Source organism: Dromaius novaehollandiae, chromosome 3 (assembly GCF_036370855.1).
Source record: "Dromaius novaehollandiae isolate bDroNov1 chromosome 3, bDroNov1.hap1, whole genome shotgun sequence".
Classification (NCBI taxonomy): domain Eukaryota; kingdom Metazoa; phylum Chordata; class Aves; order Casuariiformes; family Dromaiidae; genus Dromaius; species Dromaius novaehollandiae.
Genome location: NC_088100.1, coordinates 50,334,763 through 50,355,372, shown reverse-complemented (window position 1 = coordinate 50,355,372; position 20,610 = coordinate 50,334,763).

Genomic DNA, 20,610 nt, shown 5'->3' with positions numbered 1-20,610 from the left:
AAGGCCTTCACCGCCGTGCCCTCAAGCTTGGATGAATTTACTGAAAACAAAGGTTTTGTTTCTGACTACCTGGGGCTAGGTTCTCGACTTGGTTACATATTTGCAGGCACACTCTCATGAGCATTTATCCCCAGTAAAATGCTTTGAGAACACGGTGAGGGAGTGCAGCTGTGTAGGCACAATGGGGTGTCTCTTCACCTTACCCCTGGCACCTGCCCAGAAATCCTGACTCACCTGCGCTGCACTGAGGGGATGACTGCTTTGGTCCTGCCATGCAGGGGAGAGCGACTTGGTGGGACCAGCTCTGCAGACCTCGCTCCCAGAGCAGTCACTGGTACCTCCGAAAGGAGCTCAGGGCTTGGCTGGTGATCGCTATGGGAAAGTCCTGAGCATGCAACAGGGACAGCAGAGTGCTATAGAATTTAATGGTAGATGAGACCTTTTTAAACAGGCATCTCCATGAGTATGTATGTGCATATAAGCCATCTTAGTGAACTGTGTTGTAGAGATACAGGATTTTTCCTTGTTTTCCATCTGAAAGAGTAAATGAATGAATCAGTGTTACTGGATATATTGCCATTAGGGAGACATAATGATTGGCTCCATGTCTTGTGGAAGACAAACGTCCATTTGGCATGGCATCTTGAAAGTCTTACATAGGCAACTGAAGGGGGACTTCAGCAATGAGATACTTGATTCATTTTCAACATGTATTGACTACACAAAAAGTCTTTCCTCTGCCTCAGAAGACCACAGAGCTTGTGAGGGCACTATCTTGAAAATGCCATGTGAAGCTTCTCAAGACGACATCCTAGAGAAAAATTAGAGCCAAAGGTACCTTTCCCCTTTTTTTTGTACCAGATGCCATTACAGGAAGGGCTCACATTTTGGTGCCGGGAAAACAGAGAGGTGTAGGGGGTGGATCATCTTTTTGAGGTAAGCATGGTCCATTCCTGCAGCTTGGGAAGCTGCCAGGCTGCTGAGGACAGTGACAATTGGTACCCCTGCTCTGCCTCTGGGGGTACGAGGCAGGGGACAGGAGGGGCTGCAGTGCAACAAATGGGGAACAGCAATATAACCAAGAATGACCCAAATACAGATATGTAGTATACATGCACACAGAAGAAATAAACAGAAGAGCGAACATCTTCAAGAAACTGTTTATGATTGTGATTTATGTATATGTAGAGACTCGGTATCCTTGCCCCTGTTGCCTGAGAAAAAATCGTTCGTAGCATTTATCTCCTGATTTCATCTGGCAGCCTCCATCTATTTCCCTATAAACGATGAATGAGAGATGTGCCTAGTAACTGTCTCTTATGGCTCAGTAAATACTTGAATTTATTTGCATATTAAGTCAGCCACGTTTATATTGCACTCGCTAAACGCAGCAATACGAAATACTACACAGTGGAGGCTAGTCGGCCATTAACGCGCTTAGGATTTATGTGATTGACTCCCTGCAACATTGATGGAAGTTATCTACGCACATCGCCTGTGCTTCCAGTGGGGGAATAGCCCATAATGTATGTAAATACATATTACTCACCGTGGTTTATTCATGCAAAAGCATGCCCCAGCAATCTGAAACACTCCTCTGGTGCTGATACTCAGTTTTCCTTAAGAGATGGGAAGGGTGGGTGCTGCTCGTATCGGACATGGGGCTCGTTTTTCTGTCTGACCCGCATGCCTATTTTTGCAAGCCATGTCGGAGGCTTGGTGGCCCCACGGGCACCCGGCTGGGTACATGCTTCCTCCCTGAGCTTCCCCATGGTTTACAACCTCGTGCCGCAGCGGCATTGGGCTCCGCCACACAGCCGATGCAGACCACCAGCACGTTGCAGCCGGGCTGCGAGAAACCTTTCCTGGTGCCTTCATCTTGGGCACGTTTTACTCAGCAGCTACTGCACAGGTATGAAAAAAGATCACACCTGTCGTGCCCCGGCTTTGAGAGCTTTGCAGAGCTGAGCGCGGCTCCGCCAGCCCGCAGCCCGGCTCAAACCCCTTTCGCTGTGGCTGCAGGAAGCATCTGTGGTGCAGGTTGAAGCCGTGTGCAATTAGCCTGCCTTGGGGGGACAAGCTTTTCTGTTGCAAATCTGTCACTCAGCCCTGCCACCTCCTCAGGGTTGCTCAGTGGCTACTTGCTTTATTTACTTGCAAATGCACGCCTCATTTCAGGCCGGCACCGGGCTGGTTTATGGCTTACTCTCAACCTCAGGTGAACCATGGTGGTTTTGACCGAGTTTCGCAATGAGTGTTAGAGGCAGCCCACAGCCCTGAAACTGAAAATCCACAAATCCCAGCGAGGCGACGCTGCACCGTTTCTCAGAGATGAGGTTTCAGTCTCCACTTGCCCTTTCTGCCTTTCTCTTCTCCCGGCAGTGGATCAGAGACGATGCTCTCCCCTTTCAGTCGTGCCATCCTCCCTTTCCAACGCGGTGCTTCTGTTCAGGAGAAGCATCTAGTTTTTGCATCTGCCAGGGGAAGCATGAGCAAGGGCAGGGAGAGACGTAAGGTGGGGTGCAAGAAAACCTTGTGGTAAGAGGACAAGCTCCAGGGGAGTCTCTGCCCACATGCAGGTGCTCTTGGCACGGTTGCCACCCTGCTCAGGAGGCGCCGTGCAGCTCCTACGGTGCTGGGCATCACTTGCTGCTCCTCTTCTGATTGAATATACAGGCCACGTGTGTTTTGCTCCACATGGGACTTCTGCAGATGCATTAGGCCACTGAAGTTAAACCTGTGCAAATATCCTTCTTTCTCAGGACATGGACTTCTTGGGGTGATGTGAAAGAGAAAACAGAAAATAGACCTCTTTTGCTTTTTTAACAGCTGGCTAGGCGAAGGTAAATTTGATCCAAAACTAAAAATCGAATCATTAGACTAATGGGACCCATCACAACATTTTTGCTTCAGCCTGTCTTGGGAACTCAGACTGCAATTAATTCATGAAAGGGCAACAGTTTGCTAAATTTTAGTAAATTTAGTAAATTTTTGTACATAAGGGAGGAATTCCTGGCAAGAGCAGGAGCAGCAGTAACAGCAGCCCTGTCTCTTTGCAGTAACCGGCGTTGAAGGCAGTTGCAGTGCTCTGGCTGGCCTCATCCACACACTCCTGCAGTGGCGTGTTGAGGCAGGGACGTGGCAGGAGCATCACCTGCCTGGTGCCGCTCGTACGTCATCCCTCGTCCCACCTGTGTATCCCAGCCAGCCCTGGCCATGGCTCTAAATCACCTCCTGATACCTGGGAGGGTTATTACATGGCGTTATGTTATTGAGCCTCCCGTCTGGGCCAGCGTATGCAGACAGGCAGGATAAAAATCAAATGTTTGGAGGGCAGGTGGGACGTGGAGGAAATGATCACCAGGGAGCCGTGTCTCAGGCCAGGCCCTGGGCAGGGTTGCAAAGGTGACGTTTCTGTGGCACGTCTCTGTCAGGCAAGGATAGGATCCTCCAAGGTGTAACCGTGCTGCTGGGAGCCCCAGGCACGAGCAGTGTTTTCAAGCAAACCCCAAGCTTTTTTGCTGAGTGAGTTTATTTTTGCCTGGCAGCAAAATTGCCATCGTGTCCGAATCCCTCCTCCCACGCTCAGCTGGGAAAACTGGGGAAAAGTCAGCGAAAACGCAGGTCTGCCGCCGTTGGGCACATGGGTATGGGGGCATTTGCTCCACGCAGCTCCGTTGTCTCGTGCTGCTTCCCAGAGCAGCTGCAAATGTGCGTATGTGCAAATACAGGCAGTCCCGTCAGCGCCCGGGCACGGCGAGGCAGGCGCGAAGGAGCGCCCGTGTTTCACGCCAGCTGCAGGTTTAGTGCTGCGAGACGGCGGGTTTTGCACAGCATGGCCCCGGGCAGAGGGAGGGCAGGGGCCGGTGAACGAGCTCCTATGCCAAACCTGCAACTTTGGAGGTGTTTTTATTAACAACAATATTAGAAGCAGCAATATTGGCATGATCTCAGGTCTTCCAGGTATATATATTAAATTTACCTGCCATGGCTGCCACATATGTTTCTAATTAAATCAGATTATTAAATTGGGAGGCAATATTGTGGAAAGAATTATTGATATTTTATCCTTACTCATAATTTTTATACAATCAGCAGTGGCAGTCTCTGTTGACAAGAGGGACCAAGACCGAGCCAAAAAAGAAATGAAATTGCTTGTCATTGCTAAAAAAGAAAGATCTGGTCAGGTGAGCTTCCATTAACCTTGCAACAGGCCTTTTTTCTCTATCATTTTAGATCACATGGAATAACAGGGTGTCTCAAAGAAATGACTGATGCAGGTGTTTATTTACGCTGGTAGGTAGGGGAGGCTTCATTGTGATTATTCATAAAAAGGACTGTAAAAATGTCATGTCGCTTTTGCTGCATCTCCTCTCTCCCCTTGAATAAAACCCACTCACTTGGTAAGCCAGGAGCATCTTCACCTCACTGCCAATATTGTAAACCCAGTCTGAAACCTGAAAATCCAGCTCCCTCCTCCCGGCCCTTCCTGCCGCCCCTCACCAGTTCGCAGCCCAGACTCATGCACAGATTTTGCTGGGGTGCAAGGGGGAAGGCAGACAGTTTTTTGGCCACACAGGTGTTGAATTAAAGATGGGGGCCTGACCTGCTGCTGGGTCCACCTGGTCTCCATTAGCGATCCCTGGCCCGTCGCGCTCGTGGAGAGCGGAGAAAAATCACACACGTCCCTGCTGGTGCCCCGCGTTTTCTGGCTGCTTGTTGCAAGGTTGCACGTGCTGCAATGCGCTAGGCACCAGAAAGATTTTGCTGAATGTCCTGAATTTATATAAGAAGATTAAAATACCCTGGGTGCAAATAAACAGTAATGCTCTTCAGAGAGCCAACGTAATTTCGGTTTGGGCTGCAGAGAGCAAATACACACTGTGGAGTAATCCAGGGCAGCTACCATGCCATTTGGTATAGCACATGGGTCTAAGGAGGGTATTAAACACTAGCACTTTAGTTGTCAGAAAACTGTGGCAAGCTGAAGAGACAGCTATGGAGATGGTTGTATGAGAAGCTGTATGAAAATATATGTACGCATGCGAGTTGTACGAGAAAAGCCTGCTCTGTGCAGAAAACCTCAGCTTAGCAGGGTTAGTTAAAGTTTGGCAATTCCCTGTTCAGCAAGGAAAAGCCAAGCTAAAAAGTATGTGCTAACCAAACCGTAGTCCAGTCACTGGGCACATTTCCAGCGAGGAGACAGACTCCAGAATTTGAACTGTGAGCTGATGCCCTCTGCACGTGCGACAGGCCTGGGGGACGCACGTGGCTGCTGGGGAGGGGCTGAGAACAGCAACTCATTGCTTCCAACCCAGTAGGCAACAATAATGTTCAGCTGCTACCGAGCGCCTGTGTTTGCCACTGAGTTATCTCTATGAGCAAAGACAGCATGTGGCCACGCGTGTTACCACGCAGGCAGAGCTCATGGAGACCTCACAGTGGCTTTTCTTAGTTCTTTTGAATGTTTAAAATGCTGCTTTTAACCATGTAATTGACTCCTCTGTTTCTGATGTCACTAAAAGATCAAAATTACAAATTTTTCTTTAACCACATTGCTGTTTTCATTTACAAGATTGGTTCGCCCATCTCAGGGTGAAGGACCTCAGGACCTGAGGTTTGTTTGTATTTTTTTTATGCTAGTGAAAATCCAGAGGAACTGGAATTGGAAATGACTGAGCATGCCATGGGCTCAGCCCTGTGTCCCAGGCTGAGCAGAGCTTTCCTTAGCCTTAGATTAAAAAGTGTCACTGCTCAGAGACTTTTACTGACTATTGTTAATAACTCTGGGAGACAGAGCGCAACTTTTTATTATTACTAGGCAGCAGAGGAACAAATGCATGAATCAGCCCCTGAAAAGGTGACATTTGCCTCCAGCCATAATCAATGTGTAGGTTTCATATGCTAATTTGGGGGCAGTAGAAAGCCTGACACTGGTGATTTTTGCCTGGCGACTGCTAGAAAGGGCAGTGCACTCAGGTCAAGGTAAGGATGTTAAAGCATCAAGAGAGGTATGATGCACTGGAAAGGCCAGTAGAGCATGCTCTGTAAAGGAGCACAAAGTAAGAGGCAAGCAGAGGGACTAAGGATGGAAAATGAAAAAAAAAAGTCTGAAATCCCTCCAGCTATTCGCAGGGCTCCATTCATCACGCACTGGGGATGGCACGGTGCCACAGCCCCTTGCAGGCTCCGTGCAAGCGTGGAAGATCTCTCTGAATGAAGTATGAGAATTTGATTAAAATCATCTCTTCTCAGAGACGATAAAGCAGTAAGAAAGCTTGGGGGGAAAAAACAGGATAAACTCTGAGTGGAAAAAATAGCTTGAGCCAAAGAGTTCGGGGCATAATGATGACCTTGGTGGTCTTTGGTCCCATATGAATTACTATGCCAGAGAGTAAATCTGACTCTGGCCTTTAAAATGCAGGGGGAGGAGTTTGCAGTGGTGCACTTTGCCTGTCTTACTATGGCTGTGTTGAGCACATCCAATCCACTGGCATTTAGAGAATACCTTTGATTTCCGAGAGGGATACAATGGGCATTTTAATCTGCTGGGTTTTTTTCCTCTGCTATTTCACAGAGATTTCATCAAGAGATAAGTGCTAATCATGTTAGGCACTGTACTGTCCCCAAAAGCTTATAACATGTCCCTGAATGACAGGGGTACACACACAAAGAAAAAAAGGGGAACGTAAAGTGAGATGCTCTGGATTACTTATGGCCATACAATGTTCCCATCATTGGCAGGCAGACTGAACTGTAATGTTATTGCAAAGATAATCCCCACAAATGCTCTACCTGTCCCATGATCACCTGTGTTTTCTCACTGGCAGAAGAAAGGTATTAATAGCTGGAAAATTTTGTTGAACAATTCTGAAATTATTCTGTGGAGGAAAGATGTGACTAGAAACTAGAGGCATTTATTGAAGACTGTTGAGTGTAAAATGGTTAGAGATATTTTTTTAGGAACGCAGAGGAGAATGCAACACCTTTCTCACCAGGGCACATGTAAGCACCCTGAGTGCTTCTCAATGAGCAAAAGCTGAGTTTGGCAGGTCGTGGAGGTCTCTTTTCCTGGAGAAAATTATGTGCTCTCAGTTGTAACTGTGCTGTTGCTTCTCCAGTGATTCACATACCTGAAGTGTCCTTAGATACTGAGAGATGCCCCATTGCCACAAAGGATGAAAACCTCAGCAGTAAATCAGAATATGCCGCAAGTGGTTGCCTGGCATCAGGCTCATGACTGCCGCGTGGCCGAGTCTGTGCATGAAGAGATTTCTCTTGGGGCAGCGCCAGGTATTTCTGTGGAGCTGCGATGAGTTGTCTTTGTGACTTGAATTGTCATCCCAATTAGTTAGAAGTTAGAAGAAATGTAGCCAGGAGTGGAAGATATTGCCAATCTGTGCTGCATACATACTGCCAATCTGATGATAAAGACATAGAAAAAAGTGGAATAATGATGTCTCAAGAACCACTAAGCAATTCAGTGCATCCTGGGACAAAAGCACCACATGCAGGGGGTGAGTGTGCAGTATGGTCTCCTCTCTGGTCCTGCAGAGCACTGCTTTGGAGGCTTGAATTGGGTGGCAAGACTGTATATGCCTTCTGCTGGCATTCTCTACTGCTCTCACCAACTCGTTCTGGATTACATGGGGGCTGAACTTGTGAATATTTTCCATATTGTGCCTGAAAACTTTCCACTAGCTGCTCTTTGAACTTGTTTGGAAGCGTTCCTTCTACTAATTGGTGCTTGGAAGGACAAACTAACTGAAAATTCATTCAACAATACTTTTCATCTGTTTGGTAGTTTTTTAAGAAGGTCAAAACAGTGAATGCAGACATTTACTCAGTAAAGTTTTGCAAAATGTATTGCCTAGGGTGTGCACACTGTGACACACAAGCCAGCTGGAGTGTTTTTGTTCTGAGAATAAAGTTTCTAGGTGATGAAAACAGAATTATTGCCAAACACAGCATAAAAATAATCTAGAAAACAGGAAATGGTGGTTCGTTGTGGGGGAAAAGGTATCAAAACAATTCTGAAAAGCGAAAGTAGTATGTTTATTTAGAAAATGAATTAGAGATGTAATCAGACTGCCTGACTGTGGCAAACTTTACTCTTGCATGATACCTGCCCTCTGGATGTGCTGAGCACGGTGAAGCAGCTGGGACTTCACCACGCCGGTGGCCCGAGCCCTCACTCTGCTCCCGGCCACTGTGATGGGCATGACGCTAGCGCATGGCCTCACCTTTTCGCTTGTGAAATGAGTGTAAAAAGTATCTCAGAGAGCCCTTGTCAGGCAGTTAGGTTAATTTAGGTTACAGAGTCAGGCGATGTTGTGTTTCCATCCTGAGGTCACTGTGAGTTTAGCCCCAAATTTCAATAGCGCTGGAGATTTTCCTCTGAAGTAGAAAGTGATGGCAGTGGTGTGACCAGTTCCCTAGCAGTCCTGTAAAACACATCAGACTCCAGCAAGTGATACACGTGCTTTTCTTGTTTCTGAACTTAATCATTAAATCATTTTCCTTTTAAGTTATGTTGTTCAATCTCAATGTTAAAATGTAGTTTGAATATAAACATCTCTTCTATGCATGGAAATAAAACCATTGAGCATCTTCAGAAACTGCAGTCCCTGAAGTCTCTAAAGACAGAAGCATAAGAGCTACTCCAGTTTATGTGAGAAAAGAATGAATCTTTTATAAGTATTATATCTCAAAATATAATATAAAAGTATATCAGGTCCCTGAGGAATAAGGATAACCTTATGTGAGAAATGTGTGAAATTCCTGCCCTACGTTTAAGGAAAGATATTTCCCTATTGACTTTTGTAATATCACTTCTTCAGATTTAGAGAGTTAATTTATTTCCTGGGACAGATATCTGCAGTAGCTGTTGTAACCGATCTACCCAAGCACATTGGCATAGGACAGCAATCATCCTGAAGTCAATGGTGGATATTAATGCCAGACGGCAAGGGGAGGCAGACCGCGTGGCAGTGTGGGAGCAGAGGGACTGGCCACCCCACCACCCTCCGCAGCAGCACAGCTCACTGCCGATAGCGTCTCAGGGCCAGACCTGACCTTGGGCACCAGCTGGCCAGCGGGGAAGAGGCTCTGAGCTTTGCTTTTCCACCCTCATCTCAGTGATCTTAAAATACTGCATCTAAGTTGACTGATAGACGTTGACCGATAGACGTTGACCTGTTTTTGAAAGGTTGCTCTGTATACTGTGAAACCCCTGCTGGTGGAGTACAGCAGGGGAATAGACCCAGACAGGAGTCCAAACTCCTTTGTGCCTGCTGAAGACCTGGAGGGAGAAACCAAAGCCCTGGAGTCAGCAGCTCGGGACCTCGCTCAGTGCCAGTGTTTCAGGACGAAAGCGAAGTGGCTTGGTGTGCTTTGTACCGGGAGCGACACGGGCGTAATTAGAGTTACACCCATGCAAACCAACACACTGCTGCGTATACAGGTGGGTACAGTTCCTGCAGGGTGGCTGAAGTAGCGGACTGCTGCCTTAGTGCTCAGACTGCTTGTAGGGTAAATTTTAGCGGGAAAGGGCTTTCTCACCTCTTTTTTTTTGAAATGCACAGATTAGCCCTGGTGATTTCATTCAGCAGGCAAAATTTGACAAGGAAGGAAGCACAGAAGTTTTATTCCATATTCATAACTCAAGTAAGGTGAGGGATGATGGGAGCTGTACCTAGAACTAGGGCTGTCTCTGTGTTAAAAACATGTTGAGTTGGCAAAGTAATTGAGATTGATACTAGGTAAGCAATAATGAAATGCTTAGAGTAGCATAGGAGGCAATATATGCCAGCAAAGAGCATCCAGACTACCTCAAGCTCCTCATAGTGACAATTTCCTCTTTTCTACTATAAAGTTTGCTCATATTCCCTGTCACACTGCTGGAGGTCCGTTAGAGTTTCCAAGGGAAAAGAGAGACTTTTTCAGCTTGACTCCAGTTTTTCTGCCTTCAGTGATTCTTTTTCTACTAATTCCAGATCATTTCAGGGATCGATCTTGCTGGTTGATGGCCAGACAAGTTCCAGGCAAGGACAATTGCTGGCATTTGTTTCTGAACCTTTATGTGATTAATTGAACATTCACATACTGTGTTTCTGTATCTCAGGACTGGACTGGGAGCCCTCACATAGGAAGACTCACTGGTAGTGTCAGACTTGGTGAGATGGCTACTGAGGGAGGTGAATCCCCTTTGCATTGAGCAGCTGTGAAGCTTATAAAGCCCCAGGGCAGGAAATACCAGGACTATGATCATCTCCTCATGCCCCGTTCAGCCCACCTATGCAGAGGCTCTGTTTCTTATGGGCATAATTCCCTAATGCTCGTACGACCCAGGGTGGCCCTGGCATGGCAAGTATTACAGAAAGGCTGAGGGCATGATAGGCAGGGCTGGATAGGAAGTAGACTGTTGTCTTGACAGCATTTTTGAGATGGAAAGTTCTTTCTCCTTCTTCATTGGGCTTAAATCACAGCCTTTTGGATATGCATATGAGAAAGTCATCTAGTTAGTGCACCTGTATCCAGTGTGAGAGATCGGGATGGCATCTCCCTGTAATAAATACACATGACGTGGGACTGCTGTGATGATGAGAAACTAGGACCTCATGTCAGGTAACAGTCTGCCATCGAGGGGCCACATGAGCACAAAAGAGGGCCCCCTTTAATAAATAGAAAAGGGAGAGTACTCTCAACCTTAATATTTAATATTAGCATCCTCCCTGGCTCTCTTCCAGGCTGCTCCATCCAGCCCTCCCCAAGGCAAATTTGTTACATGGGGCCAACCCTAGCAGTGTGGACACCAGCTATGCTGTGCTCCCGAGCCCTGGAAATGGGGGTTAGTTCCGCAGTCCTCTTTGTTTAGTAGTGTAGCTGTAGTTGGAGAGAATCCTGTTGGATCCTAAGTGTGATGGGGACCCAGATTTGGAGCTCCGGTGTGCCAGGGAGTGCCCTGGCAGGAAGTGGTGGTCACCCTGTGTGAGGGGACCTGGCTGGGGAGTCTGCCTTTTCTCTGCTTTCCAGCCAGTCCATCCTGACACAAGGTAGCTTTCCCAACAAAATTTTGTTGAACATGGCACTCCCTTGCAAAATGTTCCCTTAGAAGAATTTTTATACCTTGTATTTTCCAAAAATTCCCAGCCAGCTCCTATTGCAGTGTGCACCAAACAAGTCAGTGTAACCATCCCACATGCTTGCATATCCACTTGTCTGTAGCACACTGGTAAGACTTCCTCTCCATTGCCTATTTCTATTTTTCCTCCTCCATGACCTTCCCAGAGATGTATGGAAAATCCCTCCTCAACTCTTTCTGTGCCAAGTGCACCCAAGGGGGATTCTGTGTGGTGAGAGGTCAAAGAGGATTGAGACAGAGGGGGACATGCTGGGACATTGCCTCTTTTCCCTGTCTGTCTATCACCATCTGACTTGAACGCATCGTCCCTCTCCAAGTTCAATATCTAGTCCTTCCTCCTGCTAAATATAAATGTCAAATTCCCTTTCCCTGCAGGAAGGACAATGCATAGCTGGTTCAAGGAAGCATGGGAAGCAGTTCAGGGAAATTATCTGCATATCTGGATCTTTCTCTGAAGTGAGCTGGCAGCTTTGTGAGGCTTATCCATTTATTGCAGACACTGCTTGAAGACGTCCCATAAATGTAAAAACTATAGAAAATTGTAAAAAAGAAGAAAAAAGTCAAGCCATTATAAAAGAAGAGCATTGCTAGACAAGGCAAGAGGGAAAAAATATGAGTATTAGGCAATTACAGACTCAGCTGGAGAACTGAATTGGCCATAATATAAATGTTGTTCATTTCACATTCATTTGTTCCAAATCTTTGCTCCTGAAAATTTATCAGATAGCAGAAAGACACTGTGGCTTATCGGTGGTGAAAGCATCTGGCTTCTGTGTAACATACAGAAGATGAGAAAGAAAGAAACTGCATTAAAAAGAGACGTTGGTGCTTTCTTTGCTGGCTAAATAAGAATGCTTCGGGTGCCTTTAGTTTAAGGAGGGTTAGCTTGTTAGCTGTGTGAGCTCTCTAGTAACAGAGCTAATGGCAGGATGGGACTTCTGGAAAGCAACCTCTAAGTTACACAGGCAAAGTGTGTGACCAGTAACAAGGGCATCGTCACTTGACTGAATATGCAAAACTGGACCTGCTAAAATACAAATCCCCGTTTCGATTTAATTGCCTCTGGTACGGAATCATTCAGTCTCAGTTTTATAAGCTGAAGTCCCATAAGGACAAACACTCATGTATTTATGAAAAGATCTGTTACGATGTCATCTAACTAATGAATAACAGATGTCCTGGGCATGTTTGCATCTCCAGCATTCAGGGTTTGATCTGAGGAAATTGGGGCTGGAGGATCTTGGTTTTGGAAATCAGACTTGGTAGTTCAGGGAGAAAAGAGAGATGTGCTCTACATTATTATCCTCCCTGCTACTGGAAAAGTGATTTGGTCCCACACTGAAGATGGCCAGAGGCACAAGAGTGATGAAGTGTGAGGTTGACCCTCAGGAGGTAATGTCAGCTGACTGCAGCACTCACTTGCATGTGAGTATCTCCCTACACCTGAGGAGATGCAGGTGGCAGTGTCCCATCTATCTCCTGAATGGAGGAAAGGTAACAGCCAGTGGAGGCAGCAGGGAGTGGACCTACCTCCTTGGGCAACTTTGCAGCTATCAGCTGGGAGAGGAATACTCCCATCTCAGATAGGGCAGGTGGGAGATGAAGTGAAGGCTAGTGGGGAGGCCTGGCAAACAACAATCTTGACATTGGTAGTCTGCAGGGTAACTACTTTTATAGTAATTACCAAACTGTTAATACTCATCCTTCAGCCTCAGCTCTCCATCCTGCCCCACCAAGTTTGCACGGAGAATTTTGCATGGTTTCTGGACTACTCCTCCATGCCAACCAGTAGCCTATATTTTACCACCTTCCAGGATTTCAGCACAGAGGATTTTAAGATGCTTTTTTTAGCAAACCAAAATGGCACCTCTGCATGCCCAGAAATTGAGGCAGAAGGCCTTGGGGTAGTGAGGGAAGGGACCCGGTTGTTTTGCCGGGACCTTGTCTTGCAAGTCGTAAACCACCGTCTAAGGCGAAGACCTCAGAGGAACTCCACCCTCTCTGCAGCTCATCGAAGTTGTAGACTCAGTCCAGACACTGTTTTTCTTCTCATTTCTCTGCAATATCACAAGCAGCACTACCATTTGCACATATTTGTTTAACATAAGAGAGACAAGCAAGGAATTGCCTTTGTTTTCTTCACCACTGTTGTGTATGAGACTGTTTTGCACACATTCGGTTTGAGCACTGCAGCAGAGCAACCCTTGCTACTCACATGGCCTTCTCATGTCCATTTTTCACATCTTTCCTTTGGTTTTCTCTCTCCTGTGGTCTGTCTCTCACTAAAGTTTCATTTCCTCAACTCCCCGCCACAGGCTACTAGCCTGCAACAGAAATGTCAGGCCAAATGAAGAAAGGTAAGCTTGTGAGGAGAGGCTGGCCTCTGCTACTCCTGGGGGTCCCATTCTTGCAAGGGTTTTCAAGTTCTTCTGGCTCATTAAGCAAACCTGAGTTAGAGGGGGCAGACAGCTACTGCTCTACCTGCTGTCACCAGGGTGCTATCCTTCAAAAGAACACCTCCACAAGGACAGCACTGTCACTACTGCTGAATTTAACTTAAAAAACAAACAAAAAAAAACCTCTTGCTGTAGGATGACACTGGGAACCATTTTTTTCTTTCTTTTGCTCCTAGTAACAAGGACGGGGCAAACACCGTTGGTCCTTTTTGTCTGGATTTTAAAGAAACCAGTACTTTTCGTCTTGATTTTGAGGAATCCTGTGCTATTTTTTTGCTGTCTCCCTATCCCTTCGTTAAGGCACACAGACCACGAGAGAAAGATGAGGGAAGTGTAGAGCACCGGGGTCTAATTATATTATGCCTGGTCCTTTCCCAGCCCCAGCAGAGTGACTGTGACAGTACCAAATGCACCCATATAGGATCTGTTTATAGCAGCTAAAAAGGAAGCCTGCTGCAGGGCCTGCTCTGCATGAGCGCTGTGGCTTGCAAGTGTAAAGCAGCCAGCAAAGTACTGTAGCAGAAATGTTCCAGGCTTTCTGCTTCATTTGGACGCATTTGGAAATAAAAGTAAATGCAAGAGTATGCAGTTGTTTTCTTGTTTTACCTCTTTTCCGTTTTGATCCATTGGCAAATTATTTAAAGTGCCACGTGATCAACCTTGCAATGTAACCTGCAATACAATCTGTAGTTGGAGACGTGGGTAAACATGGGCTGAAGCTAGCTGCAAGGAGAAATGCGATTTTCCAGAGGTCCAAGTCTCCAAGCAGTGGTGTGCAAGCCATGTCCACACTGGCTTGTGACTTCAGTAGCTGTGAAGCAGGTGACAAACAAACATGGAGCAATTAGAAAACCAACTGCAAGCATTTTCCTGAGCAGACGAATGGAGGAAGTTGGTTTTTCTATAGATTTGTGCCTTGTAGCTGCCTGATTGTGGCATCAAAGAGGGTGTTAGGTCTGAAAACAGCTTTTCCCAGGGTTGAAGCTTTTATATTCTGTCTTCTGCTCTCACTTGTGCATCCTCCGACATCTAATAAGACAGGAGGCTTAATCTGAGGGAGCCCAAGTGTGAGTCTCACATCTCTACTATTCACCTATTTCCACTAAACCTACAAACCTTTGCACCCCTTCCTCTCATGTCCCATGAGATTTGGTTGAAATAAACCAACATGTTCAAAAGTCATATCGGGAGCAAATGAGAGAATGAGACTGTGGTTGCATAAATTCTTATTCTGCAGGAAAGGAGGCTGAAAAAATGCACACCACTTTTTTGCTCGGTGTGTTTCAGGCACAGAAGGGCTACACTGAAGGAAATCATCCCCACCGCACTCTTCAGCAGCACTGCCATCCCCCCTTGTCTCGCTGTCCAAAAGGATGGCTCCCGGGCAAAGTAGACAGAGTCTACACAGTAACGGATGCTGGTATATGTTGTTTCGGATGCTGCTAATACTTTCAGTTCTATCAAGGAGAGTTAAATCTCTACTGCGCTGCAGGGAGAAAATGATATATGGCTACCAGCTCCAGCAGAAGATTACAGCTCATTAGAAATCTATGTTTTTACAGCCTGTGAACAGCCAGAACAAAACCACATTCATTCCTTCTTGTATCACTTGCAGGCTTTGCTGCAGCACTGCTCCATGTAGGAAGGAAGTACTCAAAAATACCTCTTTGCTATAAGGATCATTCTCTTTGAGAGTGGCTCCAGTAGAAAAAAGGGAGTTGTATTTTCTCCAACCTTTTCTAAACTGTTTGTGAGAATGTTTAAAATGTGAGATAGCTGGCAAAATTCAAACACTCTAGAAACTAAGAGTTTTGTTTTGTCCAAACTTGTTTTGTCCAAATTAGAGGTTCTGGGATATTTTGCCCACTTTTCCTTGAGAATCAGCATGTGGTAGTGGTTGGGATTCCTACTGCAATGCAATGTATGTCATACCTTTGTCTAATTGTCTAAATGTCTAAAATTGTCTAAATTGTCTAAAATTGTCATTTAGGTGTCCTAATCTGTAACTGAATTCTTCCTTATGGTTAAATCCAGTCGCCTAAAATAGTCACCCAGTGCCATCTGAGTTGGCCTGACTTCCCCAAGATGTTTTGGCAGATGTGACACAGGGTTTGAGGGAGATCACATCTGAAATGAGAGGATGCACCTGTACTGGGATGACTGATGAACTGACCTTGGAAATTAGGTGAGATGAATCCCACTCTCCATTCCCAAAGCCAGCACAGATATTTGTGGTTTTTGTTTCTTTAATGCTTGGCTTGGGAAAATGAGCCCTTCTACTCAGATCCTATTGGGTGGACAGTCTCAAGGTCTTTTTGTAGAGAGTCTCTTGCCGGGGTCAAAGAAAGCAGGAGAGTCCCTCAGAGAAATGGCTTCCTCCCACTTCAACACCCAAGACAACGGGCAAGAAAAGAGGGGAGCTTTGCATCCTCACCACAGAAGAACCTCATGCCAAGACCTTTTCCTCTTTAAGCAACTGTGAGATGGGTGCTTGCTCTCCATACAATGCCATTGGGCAAGCAAATCTGGACAGGCAGGGGATATGGGTTCAGTGCTTCTCTTAGCAGAATTTCCTACTATCTGCTTCACTAAACTTCTGCTTTTCATGTACCGTGCCATGCTGCTTTGGTCTTCAGCATACACCATAACGAAGACGTGTAATGCCTCATCTTCCTCAAAGCTGTCCAAGAGGAGCACTCAGGTATAAAGCTTTGCTTCCAGATCAAACAGTACTTCTCATTTTGCTCACCTGCTCTGCAGGCCATCCTCTCCAAACAGTCACAGTCAAAGAGCTGCCCTGCTGAGCACAGAGAAGCACACAAATATTCCCCTTCTAGCTGAAAGGTATTCACTCCCTTCCATTTAATAATGTGATCCCCCCCTCGTGCAGAGTGTGCTTTCCTGAACCGTTCAACAGCTGAAGGAAATCTACACAAGATTTATGAGAAGTTTATACCTTTGAGCACCTAGACCTGGGCAATGAGAAGCTCTGCAGGGGTCAAGGGTTGGAGGCAGGGCTGCAAGTGCTGCCACCTAACAAGATCTCAGTGCCAAGAGAAGGCTTCTGCACACAGCTTCCCATCGTGCTCAGCTCAGACCTGGGGACTCCTGGGTCAGAGCCTTTTGCAGCTGAGAGCAGCGACTGTACTGGGAGTGTAGGGAATTCTCCTTCAGCTACTGTGAAATGGGCATATTTTCTACTTGACCTTGCAGCTTTCTTTGGCTTACAGCACAGGTAACTTGTTTCTTCCCTGTGCCAGAATCATCCCTGTGCCAATCCAGGCAAAGGTCTGTGTGAGACCTAGTGCATACCAGGTTTAAATGGTCATTCTCTGGAATTACCAATATAAAATTTAACGTGATATTTTTACCTTCAGCCCTTGCAGTTACTGGAGCACAGGTTAAAAGCTGTATTTATTGCAGGCTTTTATTTTTATTAAGAAAGGGTCTTTGCAGTCCATCAAACATACTCAGCTTAGGAGGAGATACACTGAAGATCCTTCAGCTATCAGGTACAGTTGTCAGTAAGTTGTGGTGTTAGTCATACAGTATACATGCTAACACATGATGCAAGGCATGCACAACACAAAGCATGTGCTGTTAGAAACCCCTACAACTCATCAGTGTTGGTCTAGGGAGTATTTTTCTCTCCATCTCTGGCCTTCCGCCAGCAGAGACCAGCGGAGGCACGCAAGCTCCTCTGGCTCCTCTGCAGGCACCAGCAGAGCCTCTGCTGCCTGGGGGGGCAAGATCTCACCCTTTCTGCAGTGCTCACCTGAGGGGCAGAGTAGGGAGCGGTGTTTTTCTGCTACCACCTGCCTGGGATGTAATAGGGGTATGTGGAAGGCAGGGTTAGAAATAAAATTGTCAAACTGTAGTGTTTGAAAGACAAGTAAGGAAAAGTTACTCTATGTCTAGTCCTACATTAAGTGGAAAGAAGCCATAAACCTAAGGCAGTTTCCTGCTGTTATTTTTAAACTAAGAATACAAAAGTGTAGCTTTCGACTAGGTTAGATTGAAAGGTCAACATGCCAAAGCTAATGCCTCAGGAAGAGAATAAGGACAGGGTGAGAATGTAGGGATTTCCCTCCCAAGAAACTTTCCCAGCCTATTTGTACCACAACGTTTTTCTGAACTGGAGGTGGTGTCTTTGTTAGTAGCCTGTGATTTGTCTTCCTTGAATTCATCTCTAAATGGTATCAGGTTCTCTAAACTTGCCTGGAAGCCACCGAGCTTTCCAGAAGTTGTGCTGTGGGTATAGCACAAGTCAGAGCTATTCCAGCTGCCTCTGGCACTTGTGAAGTCCTGCCAGGATGACACTTTGGCTTTGTTGAGGTGCAGTTACATAAGCTCTTGTGGCATTACTCAAATGCCTTGGAGGTTGCCACCGCTCAGCTGTTAGCTACTAGCCCTCTGGCTAAGAGTTGCCACCATTCACCTTTGGTTTTTGGCTCAGCCACTGACATGCTGCTGGTTCGTTTTACTGATAAGCAAGACATCTCCACAGATCCCCCAGCCCCCTATGGGGTCGGAGGAGGGGGAATGCTAGTTTCTTGAACTATGTGCCTGTCCCACCATGGCTGTGGGCCAGGACTCCCATCCGTGCTATTCACTGATCACGGTGCACTGACATGGCACTGCTTAGCAAGCTTTGCTGTGAAACCCAGCCGTGCAGCCACCTCCCCATGCTCCCCCACCACCTAGACAGGAGGCAAGTTTGTACACGGTCCGTCCCTGGCTGGCCCAAAGGGAATAATATTCCCTAAAAACAACCCAGGAAACAAGCATGCTCACTGACAGCCCTTGTGATCTTTGGGCAAAGGAAAATGCAGAACCAGCTCTTGGGAAACCAAAGGGGCTGGTGACCTGCTCCTCTCCCCATTTGGCAGGGAGGTGAACCCTGCTGAGAGGTCCCTGCAGCTCCCGAGTCCCACCAGTGGGTCATAGCCCCCAGCCTGTGACCAGCTGACTAGTTTGGGAACCACTGCTTCTGTTCAAATCCAACTCCATTCAGGGAAAACCTATGCCTTTGTAATGCGGGATGTAGGATCACCTTGGCATCATCTGAGCTCACACAGCAGGGGCTATATATAAGGAAACCAAAGCAGGAGGTGTACCAGCACAGATTCGGTTTTGTAAATGTAAATGTCTGGTGCTGTGGAAGCAGCACAAGGGATGCAAGATGCCTGCACAGGGCTGGCAGGTTTGGCAGAGGGACCAGCAGGGGAGCTGTGCCCTTCTCAAACAGCAGCTGGAGGCCTGGCAAGATGCGCTAGGCACCTTAATGCCAGCAGGCACCCGTGCTTCAGCAATGAAGCCGTGCCCAGGAGGTCAAAGGTTTCCTGTCCTTTCCAGAAGCAGGGAGTGTTGGAGGGAAATGGCAAACTGCACGGGCCAGGGTGCAGCTGCAAGCACAACTCCATGGCCTGATCTGTCCTTCAGGGAGCAGGTATTGCTGCTGGGCGACCTCCAGACTCTGCTGCGAGCCCCAAAGAGTGTCACTTATGGTCCCCTCAGCACCAGAATGTGCCACACAAGGAGGAGCAGCCTTCCTTGGTTTTGCCTTCCTTGGTCTCTATGAAGCTCCTCTGCAAAAGCTCACGTTGCCAGGCTTGGTTTAAAGGAAAGCAAAATGAAAAGTCACACTCCCAGCACTAGCTTATTTTTGCATCAAATCCAGTGCAATCCTTGCACTTCCCAGCTGAGCTCGCTCTCCACAGCCAGGTGGTAGCCCCCCGGGGGATTTTGGTTTTGGGAGGTGGAAGACGCACAGCAAGCATCCCTCGGAAAGCACTACAGGGAGGAAAACACACACCACTCAAGACAGAAGGTAAGCCGCGATGCTCAGAAGATGCAGAGCCTTTCCGTTTGACTCCCGCTGTGTTAAGCCTGCTGCTTTTAACCCTGAAAGTGTCATCTGCACACAGTCACAAGACTTTTACTTCGGTAGAAATCAAACCCACATGGCAGGCTTTCACGTCGTCGCTGAGCTGGCTGAGTCCATCTAGGCAACCTAAGCACAGCATCCCCAGGCACGCTGGTAAATTAGTCACTGCAGATTTACCATGCGGCACTTACTCTGATCCCAAATAAGACATTCGGCGTTTGCATAAGCGTTTTAGATAGCTGATGTTAAAGACCAGGCACTTTATAGTCAATCTATAACTCCTGCCATATGTAATGGATCTGTGTGAAGTGGATATTTCTAATGTTATTAAAAGATCAGTTTTCAACATACTGCAAATACATGCATTTACTGGAGGGTAGGGCTAGAAGTGCTTTAGTTTTCTTATCCGACAGCAGACTGTGGATACTACTGAAGACTGGAGAAATGAGTCGCTTGTCAGTCAGTCACGCTTGCAAAGTTTTGCCTAGGCAAAGCACGTTTGCCAAGGCAAACCTTGCCACAGACACCCCCAATACAGATACTTTTCTCCAGGTAGATGCTCCTATCAAGTGGTAGGTATCCCTCCACAGTAAGCGGGAGCTTAATTTTCATTACCAGCAATGTCAGGGCTGATCAGTCCAATCATATTGAGTTCTGAAATTACGAGATTTTAAAATATGGTGATAAACTTGTAGATTTTGCAATTTGTAGATCTTGCAAATATTTGTAATTTTTTTGAGTAATAAATAAATCTTTAGCTGCCTCCTGCTTTTTGGGTTTCAGGGATGCTCTGGGATCACATCGTAAGGCTTTTCTCTGTAACCAAGAGGGCTAGAAACCTGCTCTGTAAAAACGGAGGGCAAGGAGCCTTCTGTTATCACTGGCCTGAGGGAGCATGAAATTGAAAATGTCAGCTGTTGCAAGGCCTATCATAAAAACAAGAGAACTGGCAACACCTTTATGTTTAGCAATGTATGCATTTGCTGGGACTGGTCTTCTGTCCACAGTCAGGAAAGCAGATGCCCGGACAAACGAACATTTGAAAACATCCAGGTTTTTCTTTTTGTCCTTTGTTAGCGTATGCCCTTTGCCAGAAGCTGTGAAGAATGTTGTATATTGCCTTG